At 34.5% G+C, this 19,790-nt stretch overlaps 1 long non-coding RNA gene across 1 annotated transcript in view; it reads right to left on the bottom strand.

The window, feature by feature from the left end:
• The window catches only part of LOC118195389 (uncharacterized), a 123,928-nt gene that overhangs the window by 30,317 nt on the left and 73,821 nt on the right, over window positions 1-19,790 (bottom strand). Inside the window, exon 2 of the long non-coding RNA XR_004759240.2 lies at window positions 14,584-14,696. This is a non-coding gene — a long non-coding RNA (uncharacterized LOC118195389). The remainder of the gene's footprint in view (window positions 1-14,583; window positions 14,697-19,790) is intronic.

The following is a 19,790-nucleotide window of genomic DNA, read 5'->3' as shown; positions in this document are numbered from 1 at the left end:
CAGCAGAATTAAGTTATAAAAATGCATATAAAAATGTAAATGCTAAAATGTAAAATGTATGAGAAAAATTATAAAACAATGCCCAGAAAATTAAAATGAAATCTAAGCGCTGCTTTTGCTAGTACTTAAGCTATTATTTTACATTTTTTAATAAATTCTCATTAAAACATAATTTTGATAGGCTTCGCAATTTTTGTTTGTTTGCAATTTTAGATGAGTATTAGCTATTTTTGTCGAAACGGAAAGCTCAAGTGGTTTTTTTTTTTTTTAATCCCAATTAGTCTCGAAATAGAATTTTGCCTGTGTTCACTGTAACGACGAATTACTTTTCAAATAGTTCACACTAAATATTATCGATAGTGAAGAATCTGCATGTACGTAGATATGTTTCTCGCACTGAAAAAAAACCAATGGTAATTAGGGCCATCAGATTTTGAATAACATAGTCCTCCACTCGAACATGTGCACTTGAAAGTCCGAATTTTATATTTCATATTTTTTAAAACTATTGTATTTGAAGATTTTGCGTTCTTTGAAGAACCTTAAGAGTTATGCGTAGTGGTGTGTGTATAACCGATGTTCTTTGTTACAGAAGTATAAATTGCTCTAAGTTGAAAACTAACATAAGATTTAATCTACCCTTAAGATTTAACGACACAGATACCGTATCGTGTCAGACTATGACACATTAATGAACTTATATGATGGATAATGCATGAATATTCTACATTGGTACATTATGATTTGATTCTGCTTAACAGTCCTTTTCATATAGGCAGGTATTTGGCGATGTAGAACGATAATCCAGAATGCTTGAGTAGATTCTTATATCCACTGCGCTGTTCCTTATTAGAACTCCATACGTCACGTTTCTGCACCATGCTTGAGAGAATCACATCTGCTGGCCACATCGGCAACATCCGATAGGCATAGCACGGAGGTCAGATTTCAGCACTATCAGAATAGCGAAGACGCACTATCCTTTCTCTCTTGGTCTCTCTCCGTCAGGAGGAACCTTTCGCACAGTTATATAGCTCGCCTTTTCTGCTCAGCGCAATCGCGAACAGGAAGAAATGCAAAATTCTATTTTCAACAGAAACTTAACAGAATTTTTGGTTAACAAACTCTACGATTTGAAAGCGAGCAGTGGCAACACTGTACAGATTTTTTTCCTCCAGCGCACGAGAGTATCTATCGGAAATTCTAAAGATATGCTGTTTTTAAATATTTTTGGTTTTGCAGTTGAATGGAATTTTATGTGACGTAAATGCAAAGAACGTCAGATTTAATGAATAAAGTTAACACACCAAACAATAATAATAATTTAAAAAAAAACTAAAAAAAATTTTTTCAAGCCATCTTACTAAGAAAACTGAACATTCATATGCTGAACTGGGAAAAGACTGAACAAACAGAAATTTCCTTATGGTAACACTTAACATTATCTCAGGAATTCTAATTTATAATTTTATTGATTTAGAGGTTTCTAAAGTATAATAATTTGATAGCGCTAAATCAGAAGAATATGGTGAATAAATAATAATTTTCAATGCCTTAACATATGTCTATTTGTTATTAAATGTAATTTGTATTTGTTTTTGTCATTTTCAGATTGTTCTCATCCCGAGTTTCAGTTCTCTGGGCTTTTGTGTTTTAGTTCAGAAAAGAATAAACTTTTCGTATATCATATTCCGAATTTATAATTTTATTGACGTACAGGTTTCTAAAAATATGATAATTGAATAATGCTAAATCAGAAGAATACGGTGAATGAATTATAATTTTACAACGCCTTATCATCTGTAGCTTAGCGTCGAAAGAATTCTTAGCTTAATCATAAGGAAAAACAGGCCTTTTTGTTATTTAGTGGAATATTTTTTTTTCCCATCAGTAGTTTAGTTTATCTGTATGCTATATTCACTATAAATTATATATTCTTCAGAAGGCAACTTCGATAACTCCTTCCATATTCCACCAAACGCACACATCATTATCTTCTTTGGATAAAGTCCTCTTAACAGCGTAGTAAATAATATCTTGTGTTCATCGACCCACTGTTTTACAAATGTTTTACAATCTTGTAAAGAATACAAGTTTTGTCGCTCATAAATATTCGCTTAAGACGTAGTTCCTTTTGTAAACTACCAAGATCTGTAGAACTATTAGGTTAATTGGAAGCAGGAGAGATGAAAAATGAGCATTGCCTTCGCCGGGACTCGAACCACGGACCTCTCGAAAACGCGCCGAACGTGCTGACCGCTGCACTATGAAGGCATGCAACAAGGTGGGAGAAATACCCTATATACTGCCCCTTTTAAAGGGCGACTGAGTTTTTTAGAGGACCCAATCGCCAAATTCTGGTGGTGAAGAATCATCATTCACCACCATTTAGTTCGCCGCCGCTTTAGAGATATTAGGTTTTTTCCGAACCAGGAGAAATGAAATATAAGCAACGCCTTCGCTGGAACTCGAACCACGGGCCTCTCGAATACGAGTCGAGAGTGCTGACCACTACACTACGAAGGCATGTTAAGAAGGCGGGAGAAATACCTTATAGGCTGAGAAGTGAAAATTTTCATTCATTGTTTCAAATTCATATCCAAACATTTGAACGAAATGCATGGATCCAGTACAGAAATTTCTTCTATGGCTTTCAAATAACAATATACCATTAAATGAGTCGCTTGGAATAGCTCAACTAGCTCTCCTATCATTAATCTGAGATTTTGCATGATTAATACATGTATTTCTTATGGAATGGCTTCATATCGTCTTATAAATATTTAATGTGTTTCAAAAATAATTTATTAAAAGCCATTAGTTATGGATTCAAAGATATTCTGTTCCAAAATAGCACTTCCATTTTCCATTTCGCCAGCTTTGTGGTTTCTAGAAGATATGCTTATCTGCAATCTTTTCCAAAAAGTAATACAGCTTCGAAATACGTGAATAAACGTCTAAATCTTTAGCAGAATGGACTAAAAAGGGGTGGGGGTGACCGAGAAGGGGAAGACAAACAAGGAGAGAAAGAACGACTGATGGATGAGACGATTCCCTCGTGTTTGTCCAGTGTCCCGTTGTCGGGTGAATAATGCATGGGACACTCACACGCACAAATGACAGTGCTCCTCACTCAGCAACTCCCTGTCAACATGTCCCTGCTACCAGCCCATCCCTCTCCCGTCTCTACGCAGGTCAATTTCTACTTTTACTCTTTCATTAAAATGTGACCCTTTGATGAAAAGGATGAGGGAAAGAACTTTTTAACCAGCCTACCATTTAGACAAAATGCTACATAAGTTCTCTCTAGTATGTTTTCTTTATGGAAGATGAAAGAAAAAGGGCCATAGTCGAAATAAATACACACAGTTGCAAATCTGAATATAGCATTACTATTTTTAAACTTTTTAAATAAATATTAATGCGCAGTTTAGAAAAGAAGACTTCCAAAACAATCTAAAAGCACAAGTGATGTTTAAATATAAACAGAAAATGTATAAACTAAAGCTAATCTATGGAATGCAGAGAAGCAACTTGCACATTACCTTTATATATAGTCACTTGTCGTTACAACGCATGTGTTCCAGCGGCAAAGAAATTTCTTGATTCTTGAAAGAATAAAAGCATTTTGAAAACATGTAGAAGTTTCTAACGGTTATATCTATTCTCGTTTCCCATTTGCAATTCCCTACCAGAATGAGTTTTTAGTATCGCGTTTTATGGAAATGAGTTCAAAGGAGTATTTAACGGAAGTTCAGTTTACTTCGCGAGAGAGTTCTTAGGAGTCCTTAGCGGCGCCTGTTTCCCTTCTGGCTATTTCATTCTTGAATATACTACGCTCTACCGTATTGTACGTGCCTCTTGATAAGTCATTAGTCAAAACGCTAATCGCCGGCTAGGTTAAATTAAGGTCAAACTAGTCTGACTTGTGTCTAGCTTCGGATAAGTCCATTTAGTTTAGTATTAGATTAATTTCTTATTCTTATTTAAAAGCTCGAGTGGAGGCTTTCCTGTAAGCCCGAAAAGGGTCCACCTGTTAGTATTTCTTTGAGTAAATAAATGATATTTTAACCCTTCTCGAGACTTGAACTCAGCGATAAATCGCTACTTAGTTTGTAGAACCATTAGGTTAATTGGAAGCAGGAAAGATGAAAAATATGCAACCGCCTTCGCCGGGAATCGAACCACGGATCTCTGAAACACCGGCTCAGTGTGCTGACCACTAACCACGAAGGCACGCTAGGGAAGAGGGAGAAATACCTTATATACTCCCCTTTTTAAAGAGCGATTAGGGTTTTAGGGGACCTAGTCGCCAAATCTGGGTGCGGAGAATCATCATCCACAACCCTTTTAGTTCAGGCGCCACTTGTAGAGTCATTAGGTTAATTGGAAGCAGGAAAGATGAAAAATATGCAACCGCCTTCGCCGGTAATCGAACCACAGGCCTCTGAAATACCGGCTCAGTGTGCTGACCACTACACCACGAAGGCACGCTGGGGTAGTGGGAGAAATATCTTATAAGTTCACTAGATTCCTCGACATTTTAACACAGACAAAGTACTGAGGAACATTACAAAGATATTGTCCATTCTTAAGCAGCATTCATAACCTGCTCATTAGACTTGTGGTTCATTGTGAATCCTCATCAAGCCTTCTCTAAAAATGTTGAATCAATCATAGATTTTTGGAAGAAGGGAGACATTCACTCCCGACCACTGATTTTTAAGTCTGTAATAAGACTGAAACGGAATGACGCATTCATTAGTCAAAACACTAATGACAACGTTACATTATTGTGAAGCTCCTACTTGAACATGTTGATTACAGATAACAGTAGTGATGGGAAGAGCAATTAGCACTACTATTGATAAATCCAAATACGTATATGCTTGCCCAATGAGTCATGATTACATTGATTCATGATTCACCATACAACTTTACAACAGAGAAGCATGGCATTTCTTATTTATATCTGAACGACCCTGGTAATGTAAATTATTAATACCCAAAATTTAAAGTATCTCGGTCTTAATGTGACATGATTTGCATAAAGAAGTTTTAAAACTGTCCTGGGACAGAATGCAGTTTTAGTGTTCGATGACATTTTACTACGGCGCAGAAAGAAATAAAAAGTAATAATCATAGTTAGCTGTTTGGCTATTAGGAGTATGATTTCTTCTAGCTTCCTCTAATGCAAATACACTGGTCACTGCCACTATTTTGCAAAGTTTCAGCAGTGGTAAGCATATTTTTAGCGAGCTTCAGCAGCTGCTAAAAGTGTAAAATTGTGACGGAGCCGTTTAAGATTTAGCTTAGCTCTAGATAAAGCTGGAATAAGACTCTATAAATACGAACTAAAAATCAGACAGCTATTTTTCCCGATAATGTAAGAAATTACCTATCTTTCCATATAAATAATACAAAAGCGGATGAGCAGATTGCACGTTAAGACTTTAGATTGTATAAACTAATAGGTTTTTTGAAACAGCAAAAATGAAGAATTAGCTGTGTCATCACCACTACTATAATTAAAGACCTATAGCCTGTTACTTTAAAACATGAACTTCAGATTTATTTTTCGTGGCACGATTAGAATCGTAATCAGGAGAACAACAGCTGCGGGAAAAAAATCGAGATCCTTAATTTTTTTCTTCTACTTCAGTTCCGGTTAACTGCACGCGAAACAATCTGACAAAGCGCGCGAATGAAGATTGACTTGAACTATAACCTCAGATGACAAGCAGAAAATAAATGCTGTGCGGTAATGACGACGCGAGTTATGACCAATGGGGATAGCGCTGGCAACGGCCTTGAAGTGCCTATTATAAAGTAATAGGGTATTAATGAAATTATATCGCAAGAATGTATACGAGTAAATGCAATAATTCTTTGAATTATTTTCCACTTAAAAGGGAGTCTGAGAAGAGATACGACAATCAGCTTGTAGAGGTTAATTGGAAGGAAGAGTCATGAAAAATTAGCAATGCCTTCACCAAGAATAGCACCGCGGACCTCTGGAATATGCGCCCAGTGTGCAGACCACCACACCACAAAAGCATGCCAAGAAGGCGGAAGAAATGCCTTAAAAGCTTGCCAAATCTAAGTAGTGCAGAATTCGTCCAGGACATCGCTATTGAAGTATATGAATTTTTAAAGAGCAGCATACATCAATGAATAAATTAAAAATTCTGAAAGGTTTCAGATTTTAAATTACGTCCAAAGGGGCGTTTTTTTAACGTTTTATGTGTTACCTTTATTTATCAAATGTCATGTTCTACGTACTCAAACCATAAAATTCAGTTCAACAGCAATATCGCAAAATAATTTTTAAATGAGCCTATTTTTAGAATTTCCGATACAGAGTCTCGCGCGCTGGAGATAAAATGCGTTTTTGTTTTACGTACAGTGTTGCCATTGCTCGCTTTGAAATTGTCGAGTTAGTTAATCAGAAATTTCTTTAAGTGTTACAAAATATGAAACAGATAATAAAGCAAATTTCAAATTCCAAATTAGGGCTTCCACATGCCCATATTCTATGGAAGATTACGTTATTCAAATTTTGATGGCCCTAGGAACCGTTGTTTTTTCACAGTGCGAGAAACATACACTCAATCATGCAGATTCTTCATTATTTAATGTCATTATCTATAATACAGGGCTCTAATAGTTGGTGGCCACAATTTGAAAAGTGATTCGCCGTTTATGGTTTTCAACGCAAAATGCCAAAATGAAATTAATAGTCCTTCAAGGCAAATTGGCTCTTTGGACTAAAAATAAACTCTGCTTTCGCTGGAATTCGAGCTACGGATCTTCTACTGATAATCGAATGTGCTAACCATTTACACTACATGAGCATGCAGAAGAAAATGCAATGAGTCCTTCCAAACTAATAAAATAGTTAGCTATCCAATCCGACAAAATGTTATAGAATAGTCTTTTATGACCAACCGTAGGAGCCTTTTCTTTGCTGTTATAGCCTTATATCCTGTAGAGAGCGTTAAAATGAAAGTTAATACGAAATATCATAAGCTTAAATGCAAGAATCTGAAAACAAGTACTAAACTGCAACGCAATCATAAAACATAAGTAGACCACACTGTCGAAAAGAAGCTGCATAGCTGTAGCCCCATTCACTTAATTTTCGCTGAATTCAGAAAGGAATGCCTTGAAGACGAGGCAACTTCAGTAATTCTTTGAGAGATCCAAACTAGGATCCTCTGGAACAATTTACTCACAATGGTATTTTTGATCCATTGGACACAGTTCTTGCTTTCATCAATACTCTCTGGTCTACCAGCGGCCGAGATGTTAAAGCAGCTAAACGCTCACAGTTTGGTTCGAGGTTCGAGTCCCGGCGAATGGGATCTCTGCACGGACGTTTTCGTGCCTTTCAGCACGTATAACGTGGATACGAGCAAGTTTCTCTAAGAAAGTCCTGGTGCTACTTTGGTAGACGATTGCACGGATTTTTGGCGATTTACGTTGGCGCAATTGTTGGCGCGGTTTTTACAATCGTCAGCTATCTTGAAAAACGCTGTTTTTAATTATTTTACGCATAGTAAAGTATTAGGAAACTTTAAAAAATAAATACCGTTAAAAATAATGGATTAATTATTTATTGTAAAGGTCGTTTTTTAAGATGGCAGGCAAATGTAAATAAATACATTTACTAAGAGTATAAAATACTAAAGTAAGGTTAAATTATTACTTTCATATAGCAAAGAAATTGAATATAAACACCGCTATAAAAACACTGCGCCAACAATTAATTGGATTTAAATATTACTTAAATTGAATATTGAATTAAAAACATCATACCAACTTTTAAAAGAATTAAAATATTACTTAAATTCAAATACTTTAAAATAAGTTTAACCCTCCCCACACACACAAAGACCTGTTGGAAAGATCATTATTTGCTTACGCATGATCACAACAAATTTTTGGCTTTTTTATAATTATCTATTTCCAAAAGCTTGTGATGTTAGATATAGTAATATAATTATTTTTAACGCTAATCAGCTGACATTGCTGATCACCGAGGTTTTCTCCAAAAATTTAAAATAAATTTCCTCTGACCCTTGTAACAATTTATAAATAAATCTTTGATTAGGAAAGCCAGGTTGGCCAAAATAAGGTCCTCAAAAGACAATTTTCTTATTCCGATACGAATAGTCCTTGGTACTTACCAGTAACAACATTCATCTTTGAAAGGGACATATCCGTTCTCTATGAAAGCTAAAGAATTCGAAGAGATGAATAACAAAATTTTAAAATGGCGCGGTAATGCGCAAATATTCAGTAACCAATCAGGCAGCTGATTACAGCTCGTTAATGCACAAGTATTCTATAACCAATCAAGGAGCTGATTATATCACGCACAGAATTAAAATTATTTAAATACTCATACATAATAAAATCATTTAAAAAAAATGCAAAATTAAATTGTATTTTAATATTTAACAGACATAAATAATGTTCAAAACATTAGATTAAACTTATAAATATTAAAACAAATTACATTTAAAGTAAGGTGACGACATTCCTTACATCAATCACAACATAAAATTACATAAAATATCGTAAACAATAAAATTTTTATTTCAAATAAAAATGCAAAATTAAAGTGATTTTTAATATTTAGAAGCCATAAATAATATTTAAAACACGTAATTTATGCATAATAAAACACATTATTTTTAAAATAAAATGACAACAAAGTATCGGTTACCATAAATAACTTATCCAACAATGGGTTTACCATAAGTTGTATTACTCGCCAAAAGAAAAGTCGCCAAAAATCTGTGCAACCGGTCTACCAAAGTAGCACCAAAGTCCTCCATAGGTCACGCCACCTTTTCCGTATAGTGCCTAATGAGCACGTAATGGAATTTAAAACAAAGATCATTATTTGCTTACGCATGATCACAACAAATTTTTGGCTTTCTTTTATAATACTTTATTTCCATAAGTGAACAACTAAATTTACCGTTTGATAATTTTATACCATTAAAACTCTTAGAAAAAAGAAAGAAAAATTAAAAATAAATTATTAATTATATATTATAATAATTATTAGAAAGTGAGCGAAGCCCAGTCTACCGAACGGTTCGGTGGATTGGGCTTCGATCACTTTCTAATACCATTCAGACTCTAAGGTTTGTAGAAGATATTGAACAAATTCTTGCTGATACAGAAGTAATTTCCTCATACACTTCACCTCTTCAATAACTTTTTAAAATCTAAAATGTCAAGAGCACTAATCATTTACATATTTAATATATCTGGAGTCTCTATATATGTGTGAAACAGATTCACTTGAAATCAATGACGCCTAGCCTGGCTTGGCATCAAAAAACAGCTGTTGAAATCCCACCCCCCACAAAGAGTTGTTGGAATCCTGTGAACTCTTGTGATGCTAAACATAGTGAAATAAGAATCCTTGTGATGTTAGACATAGTAACACATGTATACTTGTGATGTTACTACTTGTGGTATTATTTCTTGTGATGTTAGGCATAGTATCACATGTGATTTACATCTTAAAACAGTTTAAACTGCAGAAATTCATCAAACTAAAAATGGTACTATTTAAACAAAACTTTTATCGAAATAAAACGCATAATTAACTCAATTTTTCAGTATGAATAGATTTTAATCAATTGAATTTCTTTTAATTTACAAAACATTTTTAATTCCTTGTCAAAAATTAAAATTTACACTAGCTCTTTAACGGTTCTTCAACTTGGAAAAACATATTTCTGGGAAATTCATCCACTTCGAATCCCTTTTACGTCTTAATCTACATCTAAAGGTTTCTTTTCGAAGCACACAAAAAATGAGCTTCGAATATTCCACCCCAGGCTGTCTCAGAGCCTTCAAATAACTTATTGCTAAAGCGAGAGAACTTAACTTAAAAGGATAAAAAAAAGTAGAGTCGGCAAAAATGAAAACTTTGGGTATATAAAATATATAAACTCCTCTAGTCCATGATCGTCTTGCGAATGCTCTCGACAATTCAAAGCCACGAGAATAGGAGAAAAGTAGAAAATAGAACTGATAGGAAGTGAAGACGTTAGGGGATTGGCGGAGACGGTAGGGTTAGGGAAACCTGACGAGATGAGGTGGTGAGGTGGGAAGAAATAGGCCGGATCTAGAAAAAAAAAAAAAAATGTGGAAGTAAAGAGTAAGGAAGAAAAACCCAGTGTGGACGGACAACCTGTATTCGCATTTTGACTTCTTGCTGTATCGGCCTGACAAAAGATTTAGAAAAAATAAGAAAAGGAAAGAAATATCCCTAGATGGGAGGGAAGAATGAGCGCAGAAGACTGAATTTGGGTTGGGTCAGAGGCTTTAAGGTAAGCACAAAAGAACCAGAGAAAAATTCAATACCAAAGTTTTAAGACTTAGTTTTAAATTCTCTCTGACTACTCTGGCCAGCCTTGCAACTTTTATCTTCCGAAATTAGACCTGAAATTCTTCTTCCTAACAGTACCAGTGTCCACAGCCTAGAAAACTTACTTGGAAGCTTAAATCCATGTGTAGTCCTTATGCAATTAATTAGGAACCCAAGCGCAGAAAAATATAGTTTAACCGCGCTGGCCGCGACTATGAGCACAAACACGCATGCGCCATTCAGATAAATTTATACACGAAATAGAGCTGATGAACATGAATCATGTAGTAGGGATTTTTTTCACTCTTATTTTTTCCCTATTTATTTTCAGAGCGTTCAAGGAGCACAGATTTAAGGAAGCAGAAAATTACTTTAAGTAGATAATATCATCACTTTAAATTAACTATTTGATTACATTGTGTTTAATTTCGTACATCTATGTATTTATTTACATATTGTTAAAACTAGAAATGTTTTCAAAGCTTTTTTTTCCCAATGGCAGATTGTGAAGAGTTACAGTGTAACACAGTCCATTATCCTATACAAAGCCACATGTGGCCAGCTCTTAATTATGAAGGCACCGAATAGGTGGGCCCCCATCGCCTCCTGTGAACGGACGGACAGTTACAACCATGCCTTCTCCGGGATTCGAACCCAGGCCTTTCGGTATCGCAGTCAGACTTCCCTAACCACTATACCGTCTAGGCGGCATGTGTTAAAGCTTAATTTTGCTATATATATATATATACATAATTTTAAAGTGTAGTAAGTAATTATTATTGTATAATAACTGCTATTATAGTAATTTGATTAATACATTTTATCGTATAATTTTCATTACAATGAATTCTAATATAATAATTAATATATTGATTATTAGTACACCTAATAAATTATAATTAATATTATAATTGATTAGGAGCGTTAGTACAGAAGGGCTATTAGTCTCGAAAGGCATTTTGCGTCGGTTCACTATAAACGGCGTATCCCTTTTAAATTGTTACCACCAAATATTATCACCCTGTTTATATTTAAAGAAATTAAATAATGAAGAATCTGCATGAAGGTATGAATGTTTCTCTCATTGCAAAAAAACAACTGTACTTAGAGCGATCAAAATTTGAATACGTTCTGCACCCGAACATGGAAAACTGGAAGACCGAATCTCGAATTTCTAATTTGTTTTATTATCTATTTCATATTTTCTAAAGTTTTAACGAATTTTATGTTAACAAATTCAACGATTCCAAAGCAATCAAAGGCAACACTGTACGGAATAAAACATTTTTACCTCCAACACGCAAGACTGTCTCTCGTAAATTCTAAACCTATGCTGTTTTTAAATATTTTGTGATTTTGCAGTTGAATCGAATTTTGTGTGGCGTAAACACGTTTCTTTGTGCGTAATATAAAATATGAAAGCTTTCAGATTTTTTTAAACTTTTTAAAAATAATTTTACAATAATAAATGCTTATAATAATGCTACAATTAATAATTATTATGTATCTATTTTATCTTTGAACTATAATATATGTGTATTAATAATACAGTGAAAAAAGAAACTAATGATTAGTTATAAGAATTATACGTTAGTAAATTATTACAATAATTATTTAATTAATTATAATAATTATGTTATAATAAATTACTGTTATATTTCTTTTTGATTTTGGGGCTAAAATCTTTAAACATTATTGTACACTGGTGAAATAAATTAAGAGAATTTTCATAGTTGATCTACGATCTTCAGAACTACTGGACAGATATTAATAAAATTCGGTGTGAACATAGGTTGATATAATACAAAAAAAAAAAAAAAAAAAAACATTCAGCAGTTATAATAGACACACATGTTCATGTGTAACACTCATGGGAGTCTGAAGGTCTGAAGCAGCGGTTGAAGAAGACACAAAAGAAATGGGTTAATAGAGGATATGTCATACTGGAAATGAAGCAGTTTATCAGTGCCTGTGGCAATTGCTCCTCCTCATTCAGCAACGCAGTTTTCAGTTCCTAAATGGTTCTCGGAGGGGGGTTGCGAGTTGCAATTGTTTTCCTCAGAGCGTCCTAGACATGCTCTATAGGGTTGAGGTCTGGAGACCTGGCTGGACAATTCATCCGGCGAATATCCTCACTCTCGAGAAATTCGTTGACCAGATTTGTCTATGTGGCTTCGCGTTATCATCCTGTAAGATGAACTCGGGGCCCACTGCACCCCGGAAAAGGCGAACATAGGGCTCCACGACCTAATCCCTATATCTGACACCAGTCACAAAGCCTTTGTCAAAGACATGGAGATGTGTGCGGCTATCCAATATGATGCCTTCCCTGACCATTAAACCGCCACCGCCATAATTGTTGATTTCGCGGGTATTTGAGGGTAGGTAGCGGGTCCCTGGCTCTCTTCATATGAAAGAAGGGCGAGAATAAGTGTTTAGGCTAAAACGTGACTCGTCGGTGAACAGAACGGTCGCCCATTGCTTCGTACTCCAACCACTAGGCTGCCTGCACCATGCTAATCGAGCTCTCCTGTCCGTAGACGTGAGCCGGACGCTAACAGCCACTCTTCTGACAAACAACCCTCTCTCATTCAGTGTTTTGGAAACAGTCACCCTTGTTACACGGGTTCCTGTGGCTGCATACAGGTCCCAAGAGAGCTGGGAAGCTGTAGCCCATCTGTAACGCGTCGCTAAAATGGAAAAATAGTGATCTTCTCTGGCCGTCGTGGTTCTTGGATGACCTTGCCCGGGCTTTCTCTCGATGGATCCAGTATCCTGGAACTCTTTCCATAGATTACACACGACGCTGGGCGTTAAATTAAACTCTCTGCATATCTGGACTTGCGATTGGCCTGTCTCTAGCCATACCACTATTAGCCACCTCTTTCCATCATCTAAACTTTGGTGATTACTCATTTTTACTGTTACACCAAGAAATTCGTCGAGATGTGCTAGCAAACGCAGTTCGTCTTACCCTTCACACGCTTAGCCTGTTTTTCTCCTGGATCCGCCTACACACACGTGTACGCTTATGTTTTTGCAGTACAATATTTGCATTTTTATCTAAAAGCAGTGGTTTTTCCTTTAGTTCAGTTCTTTTCATGTAGTTCGATAAAATATGCAAATTCTCTTAATTTATTTCACCAGTGTACATAGTTGAATTGCGGAGGAAAAACCAAATTTATTTTAGAAAAAAAGGACGAAGATAATCCTGGAGTAAATGTTCAGAATATTGACAAATATCACGTTAAATCAACTATCAGGGAAGATCCCGCTGAAATGGGGTGGAAATCTGTTTACCTTTCATTCTTTTTTAAACTACAAAACTCATGCTTCCGCCAAAAATATAGCTTCACTATCTTTAGGGATCTTGTTTTTAAAACCTAAGCAATGAAGAATCATTTTTCATGTAAAATTCATACAGTTTGAAAATAAATTGCAACATTTTTGGTTTCCAGTGTTGCACATCAATGCGAATCTTCACGTTTACTTCTGCGAATATGAAATAAAGGCGCGAAAGACTACTGACAACAAAATCACCCATTGACACGGAAACTTGCTCGTTCTTCGGTAGTAAATTCCCTTTTTCCAGACAAGCGAACTCTCATGTGATCTCATCTTTCTGCGGTACGTATTTAACACCCTTTCTGGACGATCCTAAATGTTTTGGCAGAATGCCACCCAGGTTGCATTTGACATAGTCGAATTATAACAGTCAAAGCCAGACAATATTTATTAGAAACTCTGAATCATATTCACAAACCGAAGCAATACAGTTTTAGCCAAGGGTTCCCAATTGGGTCGGTATTGACCCCTGTAGGTTGACGAATAGGGGGTCAGTGATGATCAAGATTTCGACAGGAGTCGATAGTCGAACATGCGTTGACAGTTTATCGGCCTAATCAAGATCCGATTGATGAAGAAAACTATCAATAAAATTAATAATTATTTTTATTGAGATAAAGCTATATCATATACTGAGGAAGAAATCATACGAAATAAATGTAAAGGAAATATATACTAAAATTATGAAGCAAGAAGAGTTGATTGTGTTGAAGAAAGATGTATAAGTTTATGTCTGATTCAAAACAAACTAACGTTTTCAGTATAGAAGTTGCAAGCTTAAAAGCTTAACATTACGTTAAAATCTTATAAATTTTATAATTGAATCAATATTTATAGCTTACCTTCCATATATTCTCTGCATTCCTCTTTTTTATTATTTCTAACACATTTTCTTCTTTATGCCTGTTCTCCTGGTCGTCAATCAGAATACGGCTAATTTTTCTTATCGTAACTGCTATAAAAATGAAAGCATGTGAGTCTTACAACATAAAAAGTAAAAGACTTACAATATAAAAAGTTTTACAATAAGTCTTTACATTAAAATTTATAAGCAGTGAATGTTTAAACAAAACTGAGATATAAAAGTATTGCAACACTAATGATAATAGAGCTCGCATTATGATTTATTTTGTTTTGCATTTTGTTGCTAATATATTTAATTAGAATTCGGACTAACCATTTCTTACTAAAGAGCCAAGTAACCCTCTTGATATATCTATATAACCACACATTAAGCTATTGCTTCAATAAATAGTTATATTTTAAATTATTTGAATAAATCCAAAAAAATTATATGATATATCGATATATCCCATCTGTGCCTATATCGATGAGACATATATTCACTTTATTTGGCAAAGCCCCCAAAGAGGCACACAACACTTGACTTTTACGAGATAATACGGATATTAAAAAGATATCTGTACTGAAAATGGCATTTTTAAACTAACAAAATACTTATTTGACTCGTACAAGATGTACGGTACAGAAATGTTGACTATAAGTATTTTAATCTAGGTAACAAAATTGTTTGTAATTAAGTACCATACGGTCACAAAACATCTGATTCTTAGTACTGTTATGTTTAGTTAAGTACACGCTTATTATGAACGAAGTAGTGCAGTTGACAAAAGATGGGTTAAGTAATTGACAAACCGTTTGAAATAAAGTTCATTGAACATTTAGAAACATACTATCAGCGTAATGCATTGAACTGCTATCCAAAAAGTATAAAAGTACCCAGGTACTTAGTAAGATATTTTTATACTCTTCAGATAAAAAAAAACTAACCAAGATAAAATAATTCGAAGATAAAAACCAAGATAAAAATCGGGTATACTTTTTAAATTTCTGGGATAAAAACAAACAAACAAAAAAAAACCCCCACCTCATTCTAAAACTAATTGACGAAGACAAAAAAAGTCGAAACATGATTTTTTTAAAAACATCCTTCTTAATAATGCTGCCTAATACCTTCAGGATATTTTATACGAAACTGGTTTATATTTATTTTATACATATGTTAAATTGCTGGGCTACTATTCTAGCTAATCAAAAATTAGATGCTAAGCTAGAATAAATTAAAAACATTTCCAATTATTTAAAATCAGAAACAAGTAAATAGTTAAAAGCAATAAAACTGAAAACAAAACATTTATTTAAATTCCTACATAAAAACCTGAAAACAAAACCCTAACTAACCATCGAAAATTAGATATAAGCACAGTTAATTTATTTTAGCATTTAAAAAGTAAAAAAATCCTTTCATAATATTTCGATTCTAAGAAACTGATGAAAAATTCTGAATTTTGGGTTGAAACTTCAATCTTTTCAACTGAAAATCGATGCTCTCAAGTACGGGATAAGCGAAGATTCTCTGTCGGCGTCTGAGCTGAGAATCTTCGGCAGCAGGTTGCGAAGACTTCTCGTCCTACGCCGTCATCGCAGTAGTGAGTGGGAGAGGGTGCGCGGGAAAACAGCAAGAGCAAAAGATTCGAAGTCAAAGAGGGTGTTGGAGAGGTGTCCGTTTGCTGGACTCGACCAGATGGTGATGTCAGCTTCAATACCCTTGCCAATCAAAATTGAGTGACGGTTCCCGGAAAAAATAATCCTCAACGAATCGTATACGTTGACCTTCCAACCGGACAGTGGTCATATTACAGTGTTCGATGAGAAGTCCCGTTCTTAGAAGGGTAAAAGAAGGAGGAGGTTTCTTTTTTTTTTTTTTTTTTTTTTTTTTGTTATTTCAGTTTATCGGTTTATGGAATTCTCGTTTGGAACGTCAGTTTTCACAGTGGCTATGAAAGTGAGTGCGAAGAAATGAGATCTCGAAGACAAAATATTTGGAAATGTTAGTCTATTATGAAACATGCTTCTTGCTTTAGAGTTTAATGCATGGACACAATGTTTTGCAATTTCATATTAGTAAGATTCAGTTTTATGGTTTTATTTATTCTTTAAATATTTAGTTTGCTTCAGTGGCTACTTAATCTGAACAGCAGTGCTAATTTTAGCTCTCGAAAGGTATTGTGGTAAACAAGATTAAAAGTGGCGTCTTTTATTTGATCAGAACATGTCCATCAGAAAAAAGAAATTAACCATTGACTAGAAACTTAAAACAGATTCCCTTTATTATTAGTCCAAAAGGGCTTTGTCCCTGAAGGACTATTGTTTTCATTTGCCATTTTGCGTCGAATCACTACAAACGGCGAATCACTTTTCAAACTGTTGCCACAAAGTATTATCGCCCTGTGTTATATTTAAAGAAACTAAATAATGAAAAATCTGCATAAATATTTCTCGTTGCTAAATGTATGTATATTGCGTTGTGATAAAACAACGATGCATAGAGTCATCGAATTCTGAATGACGTAATCCTCCTACGAATATGGGCATGTGGAAGACCAAATTTGAAATTTGGAATTTGTTTTATTATCGATTTCCTATTTTGTAAAACTTTAACGAATTTTTGATTAACAAACTCAAGGATTTCGAAGCGAGCAATGGCAACGTTGTACAGAAAAAGTATTTTTGTCTCCAACGCGTGAGTCTCTGTATGGGAAATTCTAAATATATGCTCATTTTAAAACTATTTTGTGATATTGATGTTGAACTGAATTTTATGGTTTAAGTGCGAAGAACATGATATTTAAAAAATAAATGTAACTCACAAAACGTAAAAAAAACGCCCCTTTGGACATAATTTAAAATCTGAAACATTTCAGATTTCCATTTTGAGAATGTTTATTATTTTTTTTTACCTTTAAAATAACTGTAACTAAAAGTTATTTCTATGCTTTTTCTTAGTAGTATTACAATTCACCAATTAAGAATGACAAACAGCAAGAAATATAAAAATTTTATGTAACTACTACAAAATCTTCGTTTTGGTCAATTAGCTAACAGTCATTTTTGTCAAGAGCAACTTTTAACAGTCATTTTTGCAGAAATATGTTTAGAGCAATGGTTCTCAAAGCTCGGATCAATGGTTAAAACGTGGATCGACATCGCGACCCATTTACGGATGGATCGCTAGAAAATTTTTAATAGGTCATAGAATGTTCTGAAATATTTTCCCTTATTTTCTAATTATGTATATTTACCTATAATGCAAATTTACTTTAGTATTATCAAGTAATTTATAATATTTACACATGCTTAATTATTATTACTTCATTACTACATAGCTTTTCCAGGGAATCGTTTGACTAACTAAATAATTATATGCATGTGGGTTCTGATAATGCTTAACTACATGTAGATGGTATAGCCAGATGCACATGATTACACGGCTGAAACAATTGGGAGTGCTTTCTGATAATCTCTAACTTCAGAATCAATATTCAGTAAATTTGCCACGTTTTTGGCATATTTTCTACGAGGACTGTGTTATTATGCATATGTTATGCAGGTGTCGAGTACGTGTGGATTCACACATTTCGTATTTAACAGTCATTACGTAGATGACCCTTTCACATGCAAATTCTGTTATTATTTTGTCGCAATGAATCGTAGTGGTACTAGAGTTTGTAGAGACATTAGGTTATTTCGATGCTAAGAGACGTGAAAAATGAGCAATGTCCTCGCCGAGACTCGAACCACGGACCTCTCGAATAAGCGCCGAGTGTGCTGACCACTACACCACGGAGGCATGCTAAGAAGGCGGAAGAAATAGCTTATATGTTCTCCCTTTTAAATGGCGACTGGGATTATTGAACCCAATCGCCAGATCTTGGTGATGGAGAATCATCATCCACCACCTTTTTTTAGTTCGGTCACCACTGTAGAGATATTAGGTTATTTCGAAGCATGAGAGTTGAAAAATGAGTAATGCTCTCTCCGGGACTTGAACCACGGACCTCTCGAATACGCGGAGAGTGTGCTGACCACTACAACACAAAGGCATGCTAAGTTAGTGGGAGAAATACCTTATAAGTTTACGATTTGATGAAACGAAAGCATTTATTTTTGGAAGAAATGCGGTAGTGTCATATACTAGAGAATACAGTTATAGAGTTGTTCATAAATAAAAGAATTTGTGAAAATCTAGTGTCAAGTACTGAAAGCGAAGTACCGAAATGCAAGTGAAATTGGTTCGAAATTTTTCACTTCTTATTAAATGCTTCTTTTTATTATTATTTATAAACATAACAGTAATTTTGAGCAGTAAAGATAATAAAACAAATATTTTCTTCCAATTCACGAAGTCGCGAATGAATTAGCGATTTTTCTTGGTGCGGATAGTCAGAAAATACATATTTTGGAAGCATTGTTTCAAAGTATACCAGAACACACTGCACCATACATTTCTGCTGCTGAAATTTATTAAGTGGCAGCAATGGATAAAATATATGGTGAGGCATGAAGTTCTTTATTACGGAAAGAAAGGCATAAGAGGATCTGAAAGCTTGTAAAATTAAGTTTCTTTATTTTTTTTCGCTTTATGCCCTGAAAGATAGCCCGGTAGGTTTATGTAACTAATTTCAAGGAAAGGAAAGAATGCAACAAGTGCCATTCAAGTGTTCTTAAAATAGCATTAAATATTTAAATGTTGATATCACATCGCTAAATGATTTTATAATCACATATTACAAGAATATTCATTTTGCCTTTCAATGTGGTTTCACTGCATACTAATCGTAAGTGCTGAAAAAGCAACATATATGAATTCCCCAAATTGCAGGATTAAGCCGAGAAATGCTGAAGAACTAAAATAAATCTGGGTTTATGTTCACTCAGCGATTGTTCTCTCACATGTATCGTTGGCCATTTTTTCCTGAATGAAGTTCTTATCTCATCTATCGTTGCCACATTATTCGCTTGCAAACATGTTTCCGCTGCAACATTTATCTCAAGGATTACTTGGGGGTATGCATAATTTTATTTTACTTTATTTATTTTTAGCCCAAAGGGCTATTATTTTCGTTTGGCATTTTCGTCGAAAACATTAAATGTCTGTTTTACTTTTCAGATTGTTGCCACCAAGTATTATCGCCCTGCGCTATATTTAAAAAAATTAGGTAATGAAGAATCTGCATAAATGTACGTA

The sequence above is a fragment of the Stegodyphus dumicola genome, chromosome 9 (assembly GCF_044657685.1).
Source record: "Stegodyphus dumicola isolate Sdum_Otavi_A_Nest chromosome 9, ASM4465768v1".
Lineage (NCBI taxonomy): Eukaryota > Metazoa > Arthropoda > Arachnida > Araneae > Eresidae > Stegodyphus > Stegodyphus dumicola.
The sequence above is the reverse complement of the archived record's forward strand: the minus strand, read 5'-3'. Positions and strand labels throughout refer to the sequence as shown.